Here is a 7,578-nt window from a genome sequence, read left to right on the forward strand (position 1 = left end):
CCTGTTCTCTGTTAGGTAGCTGTGGGCCTCCTCGGTTGAACAGCAGTAGGAGTGATGGGATTGCCTAAGGTCCGGTCTCCGATATGAGGCCTGGCATGATGTGTGGTAAGATCATGTGCAGAGAGCAGCTGGAGTTGGCCACCATCACAGCCCAGCTCCCAAGATCCTTGGCAGGGAGGTCTCCTCCACTGCTCCAACAGGACTTAAGCGGGGCACTGGACAGACAGACAGCCACGAGCTGCATCTCTCTGCTTGGGGAGCAATTGGTTGTGGGGGGGGTGTCTTGTTTATCAAAGTTATTCCCTGCCGCTTCTGGAAGTCAGCTGCATGGTAGCTGAACTCTTGGCAGGCAATAAGGGCGAGGTTATTCCAAAACATGGTGTCTAACCAGTTCCTAAAGATCTCCAGGGGTGGTGATCTCCCATGCCATCTAACCCTTGCCTTCAATCAGATTTTAAACCTTTTTTTTCTGATCTTAAATGCCTCCATTGCAATTTGTACTTTTTACTTTCTATATGACCACGTCTTTTCATCAACCTGCTACCTACTTGAAGACTTTCATTTTGCTTAATCTAGTTTTGCAGCTTTTCTATCTTTGAAAACCAAAAATGTTTTTAATTTTTTGCTTAATTTCTTTTTTCATATAAAATCTTGAGATTTTTGCGCTGCAGTCAGCCTTTTGCAGGTATGCATTAGTTCACATACATTAGTCTAGAGCTAACAGACCATGGAGCCTCTTCAAGAGTAGCCAAGGAAAGAGAGGGGCAGCTGTGCCATGTAACACATTCACAAAGCTTTACTGTTATGGACATAGTGCTAGCTCCATTTGTCTTGCATGAACAAAACACTGCCCAGTTAATGTTATAAATTTGAAATAAAATTGCTCGTATTGATGTATTTTCAGAATTAGGGAAGTTTTGCTTTTGACAACAGCAGTAGGATCAGAGAATAAGTATTAAATTCTTAAAGTACACTTAGATAGTATTTGCTACTATGAATATCTACTATATTGGCAGTAAACCAAAATGAAATAATTCATTGTAAGTGAACACAAAGGCAAGCAAGCAAACACTACTACACTACTGGATGTGTAGTACTGAGACACCCTATGAAACAAAGAAGGAAAATTCTTCTGTTCCTTCAAAGGAGTCTCCATTTTAAGAAAATGCTACAATGCTTGCGGGTTTTTAATTTCACTTCAGGATTCATCTAAATTCACTTCACTCTTCTCTCGGGATTTGCCAGTTTGATTTCTTGATATAATTGGATTGCTTAAAGATAATGGTAGTGAGAACAGGGTTTTTCCCAGCTCTCACTCCTTTGTTCTCTTTTTTAACACCTTTCTCATTTTTTTTCTCAACTTTTATCACCTCTTTTCTTTGTAAGAAAGGAAAGAATGGAAAAGTGGCCAGCAGCTTTTAAAAAAAGGAAAGCATTTCAATTACTTGTCTTTCCCCTCAAGGGTATCTGACTCAAAACAGTTCTTCAGCAACCAGCTCCTCAGTTTTAGTTCACCAGGTGAGAGGGAGAGTGTGGAGCCAAAGTGCAGCATACCTCTAAGACCAAGATTTGCTCTACGTTTGCCCAAGAACTAAAATATTGTCTCTTGGTCTAGTTGGGGTCTGGCTAGGGTGGATATACTACAGTATAATGAGAAACATTAAGTATATTCCAATAGTCTGTCAGGGGCCAGAATCATTATGAGCTTGAGGTGAAAATCCTGTTCCTGTTGAACTGCTTGGAAGTGTTGCTGCTTTGCCAGTAATAGAGCCAGATATTGCCAGCAGATGTGAGGTCCCATTCAGGTTGTTTTGTGTTTTTTTTACTTCTAAGGCAGGCTTGCTGGATCTTGTGTTGCAGCAGCAGCAAATACAGTAGGATGAAGTCTCTATGGGGATTCCTGGAGCAGCGCCTGTGCCTGAGGTTCACCACTTTGCGAAGGACATGTGCGAGGCCTCTCGTGGCCCAACTCGAAGCTAAGAAGACTTGTCGTGCTACACACAGCCCTCAAGAGTTTCACACTCAGCCTTCTGCTAATGCTATATCCTAGCCTAAAACCTAGACGAATGACTTGTCTGACTGCAAGCCAGCAAAGCTGTGATCGATAGGTCAAATTTTGTTCAGATCATGTAAATGCTACAGAAAGAGAAGTATATTCACTGTTACATGCATTACATCCTATGTTTCTGTGCAAGAAGCTCGGTGGTTTATGGCCTTTTGGAGACAAATTCTATAGAAAAACAGTTGCTGGGTTTCAGGTTGGTTGGAAAATTTGTTTTTCCATGTACAAATGTCTAGCATAGCCACTAGATGGCAATTTGTGCCTGCCAGGTAATGCAGTGTGCGAGCATGCACACACGCGCGCATGCACACACACGGGTGGAGGCACCCCGCTCTGGAGAGTGCCCGTGGCAAGTTCACGCCAGAGGCAAGGACGCCACGGAGGAGCAAGGAGGGGTGGGCTGCAATGAGGCCAAGGCCACCACTGCCTCAACACCCTGCCCTGAAGCCAGCTCCTGAGCTGCTGCAGCTGACAGGTCACAACTTACAGGCAAAATGTCACCAGCTTCAGCAGGAATGTCTGTTTACATCTTTATATATGTAAATATACAATATAACATACTATGCATAGGCCTAGATCCATCTAGTGTTGTGTTTATAGGTGCATATATAGGCATGCTAGATTCTGTATAGTACGAATCTGTGTTTATAACCAGAACAAATATTTTGAGGACCAATGCATTTAAGAGGTTTTTCAAGTGTAACAAATTAGATTTGGAAGTTTACTAGAAACTGTCCATTCTAGTCACAATTTCCTTGCCCAGACTTTCCCAGTTCCCTCATCTTCCAGCTCCGGGTTCTTAGTACTTTGCCCATCTGATTCCCTGTGTCCTCACTTCCCATCTGACCTGTCTCTCTCCACTCATTGTTCATTTGCTCCCATCCTGTCCCCACTGGCTCTCTCTAGCAGGTTCCCTCTCAGAGCTTCTCAGCTCCCTGTTTTCCCTTCCTTTCCTGTCCTCCCTTTCTTTTTGTCTCATTCATCAATTTGTTGCATTCTCTTAGGTAACACAGGCCCTGATCACTCCTTCTGCCCTAGTCCTTCTTCTCTTTCTTCAAAACACCTTCTTTCTGCTCCATTTTTCTTTCCATGTCGAGAAGTCAGTCTTCTTCACATGATCAACAACTTTTGTAGATGGCCTCTATATTTTTTCAGTTTTTATGAGAAGGGACATTTAACTGCTCCCTTGTTTAGCCTGAGTGGAAGGGCTTTGTTAAGCCCGCAAGTTTTAAAGAGGCTTAACTCTATCCATATTTTACAAAATAAGGAAAAGTGCTCACTCATGCTCTAGCTTCTACTGTTTAGAGGCACTAGTAGCAGACAACAGCTAGTGGTAGACAACACTCACCTCCTGGCCTTGACTTCATTGACAAAGGTCATGGTGACCCTCCGTTAAGGTGACAGAGACTCATGTCCACTCTCAGCTGGACAACTTTGTTATTGTATTACTCAGAGTGCTGCAACTCCTTCCCGAAATCCTCGGAAGCCCTTTAACCTTGTCCAAACAGGTGAAAGGTTCCATCATAACTCTCCCAAAAATCAAGCCTCTGTGTTTTCACCGAAGCCAGTCTTTATTCCAAAAGAGAAACCAAAGACTGTATTATTCATCAAACACTAGCACGTTTCTTCTAAGATTAAAATCGGAATCAGGCATCTGGCCTGACTGGGCTCTTCTCTGGATACCTGGAACAATTCTTGCCAACTTTCCAGCCAGCAATTGTACCAGTTACCTGAGCTGAGAGTAGCTGGGCTTCAGTACACATCTCAAATGCCACATAAGCAGAATATATTTGGACCCATATACCCTTCAGGAGTGGGGACGTATCCGAAGGAGGAGGCATGTGATCATCAAAAAGTGTATAGACCACAGAGCAATATTCAGAAACATGATGTGCTTAGGTAAGGTATAAAGCAGGCAGTAGATGTTCTGCACTGCTTAAGGAAAGTCTGGGCAGAAGTTCTTCCTCTATGCTTCAGCTCTTTAAAAGGAAAAAAAAGAAAAAAGAGACACTCAGAGTCATTTGGCTCAGCAAGATACTGAGGCTTTAGGGAACGCTGACTAGGTCAGCCAGCTTTGCAAAGCAGCTGACATGCTCTGAATCCCTGGTACATAGACTTACTTGCATCCAATAAGGTTAGACACAGGTTAAGAGGCCTTCTTTATGTTTACTCTTACTACCTGTTAAGAGCAAAGACAATAAGAAAAATTGTGAAAATATCAACCAGAGCAACTATAACCACCTTTTCATTAGTCATCCTTACTCTTCAGTTCTTGCATTTGATTCTGATCAACCGGAATCACCTTTCAAGCTCCCAGGATGCTGCATGCAGGACCTGAGATGGAGTGAACACCCAGCACTAGCTGAGCCAGCATGTGGAAAGCCAACAGGGAAAAGTACAGCCAATCCTTGAAGGAAATCATCAAACACTCTCCTTGCATCTTGCAGAAAATGCACGTGATTTCTACATGTCACTTAAGGCCTAGCTGCTAGAAAGCATAAGGGATGCACATCAAAGCTAGCTACATATGCAAAGCTAGCTACAGCAAATAACCACTCGATATTTTCATAAGATGGTCTTGCCATGGGGCTCAAAATCAACACTTTTTGAAAAGGAATTTGTTAAATGCAAGCTTATATCTCTGTGATGTTCATGAGAATTATCACCTTTGTAAACAATGTCCAAAGGACTACTGCTATTGAAATGAAGTGATACACAGATTCCTGCTGTGACATTGATTCATGGATCACAAGCTACTTTTCAGCCCCACCGCTGGTAGTCTTGTCTTCTCCTCACTGTAAGGATCTTGCTGGCCCATTATCTTCTTATCCAGGTATTCTGACTTTTAATATGCTCTCCATAAAAGCAGCTGTTACTTTATACCAAAGTAGTTACGTGACCTGCCCAGGCCTGCTTCTCTGTAGTCACCGACTATTAGAAAGTAGCTCTAAGGGGTGTAGTAGCACTTCTGGCCAAATGCAGAGAGAGGAAAAAGGCATTTGGAGTTGGGAGGCGAAAGGTGCTGCCACGCCAGGCCTTCTGCAGCAGCCTCCCGCAGTCTGTGCTGCCTTCAGCTCTCCTCTCCAGGCCCGTCAGCGCTGGTGTTCACAGACGGTGCTCTGCTGTTCTTCCAGAATTTGTCAACAGTTTTCAGTGCTTCAAAGTCAACATAGCTTGTGGCTGGAGAAGCTTATTACAGTTTTCTGTGGAAGAGCCACTGAAATAGCTGAATTAACTCTGTGTTGGAGGACTTTTTTTCTCTTCACGATAACCATGGGAAAGGTCAGAGGTACAACCATCAACATGGCAGGGCTGATCGATGTCTATATGTTGCATTCCTCTTTGGGACGTTCAGTCAATCAAACAATCATTGCAATAATACAAGGAGGTTAGGCTACAGAGGACTTTGTGACGTATTTGCAGAAGACCACACTGAAGTCCGTATTTTGGAGCTATAAAGCATAACACTGTGTTTTGTCAAGAGCTGTATTTCCTGATAAAGGAGCACATGTAATGTAAAATAGCATAGGGGTTGTGTGAACATATTCCACTGCAAAACCCTTCTCCAAAGATTTCCATTGACACAGATGTGTTACACAAAGTATGCACTATGTGAAAGAATTATAGGCGCATCAGAAATCTTCCAGAGATACGACAGGACAGCTGATGGCAGCGCTGTCGGCAGAAGATGGGATTTTCATGCTTCCTACAGGCAGCAATCTAAAATAGGCCTATATGAGACTGGAATACTGAGCATATATAGAGAAAAGTGGGGAGTTTTTAAATCAGCTTTAAAAAAAGAAAAACAGGCGATACTATAAAGCACCAGAATGCCACAACACATGCTATCCTTTTTCCCAAGCAGTAAGAGCAGAAAGCTTTCATTTTGTTCTGCCTCCTGCCAACAATAACCTAATCCATGCTGAAGGAAATCACAGCTTTCCATCTTGAAAGTATTACTAAAATGTCCTTCTAGCCAGAACCCCCCTGCCTTCGCCATTTCCCTCTCAGGAAGATTTCTGTGGCCTTTTGGTGTCAAAAACCTCCCAGAGAAAAAGAAGAACCTTGTTTTCCCATGGGATTCACAGCTGACATTTTGTCTACCTGCGTGTCTGGACCTTCTCTCATCTCAAGAGTTTTCCACTTAGTCACAGGATTTTTTTAATATTGAGGACTCTTCCTCAACTGTCTCACTTACTTTCATTCATGTAATGCGTAGGATGCAAACTGCTTCTGTTGTCTTACACTTTTTTTATTCTTTGTCACATGCCTTAGTTTTTTTTTTTTTTTTTTTCCTGATAAATAAACCCCAAAATGTGTCTGGCTAATAAATTATAGAAATAGTTATTTCCACAACAGTAATACCCTGAGAACCCACTCAGCCTGTGGTGCCTCCACATCACAAAAATGTTCAGCAGAAGACAACTTATAGTGCAGAAAATTTAAATTTAGGCTACAACAACACGAGGTAATAAATGAAGAGCATTTTGAGCAGAGACAATCAGTGTCATAAGGACGAGATAGTGTGCATATTTGCAGTCATCCATAACTGATATGTTTTAAGTCTCTCTTTATTCTTTAGGATACACACAGAAAATATGAACAATATCTGTATTGCCTGCAGACAATTCATGTCATGTTTGTTAATCTTCAGGCAGTCAATTAACTGTGCATATGGACTGGACAAAGCAGAGTCACTAATTTGTAAAGTTTATGTAAGTATTTGTCTTCTCATTGCACCAGCCAAAAGAATTAGTGATTTAATGTAAAAGCTGTGTTTGAATGAAATGTACAGTCACTGTTCATACAAAATCATTGCCAGTGGAAACAACTCACACAGCGAACCTGCTAATTGCCCCAATTTCATAATCCAAACACCGGATCCAAGATCTCCATGCTCAAACAACCTGGCTTCATTGCTCCACCTCAGGTTATTGGGATATGCTTGGGGACTGTGGCAAGGCTGGTGCTGTGACATAGCTGCAGCAGAGAGCATGGCCCAGTTATTCCTCACCAGTATGGCCCAGACTGGTGGTGCCTGATGGCGCTTGTTCTCTGTCTTGCAGAAGTATCCTTCCTCATCTGCCTGTCACTTCTTCTATGACCACGTAAGGCAACTGGAGAAGGCAAGCTGGCACTGACCCCACTGTCCATAACACCGAGCATGTACAGAGTTGAGTGTCTGGTTTTCTACCAGTGTCGTCAAAAAGCTCTTGGATATGTCAGGATCCCTTCTGGGAACTGAGCCACCGAACAGCGCAATGCTCAGTCTACCCTGTCGGTGGTGAGTAGACAGATGGATGCGCTTCCCCAACACAATTCACCCACTCACTTGTAGGTGCTTCTCCTAGGACTGGGTGCTGCAGATGCATGGTGACAGTCTGGGACTCCAGAGGGACCGTTGGTCCAACACAGCCCACCTGCCTGTCTTCTCAATTCAAAGTGAGGTGAACTCTTAACTCAGCCACTGCCACCAGCAGAGTCTGAACGAAGGGCGACTGCCATTCACGAAGGGC

The sequence above is a fragment of the Dromaius novaehollandiae genome, chromosome 4, assembly GCF_036370855.1.
Source record: "Dromaius novaehollandiae isolate bDroNov1 chromosome 4, bDroNov1.hap1, whole genome shotgun sequence".
In the NCBI taxonomy this organism is placed as follows: Eukaryota; Metazoa; Chordata; class Aves; order Casuariiformes; family Dromaiidae; genus Dromaius; species Dromaius novaehollandiae.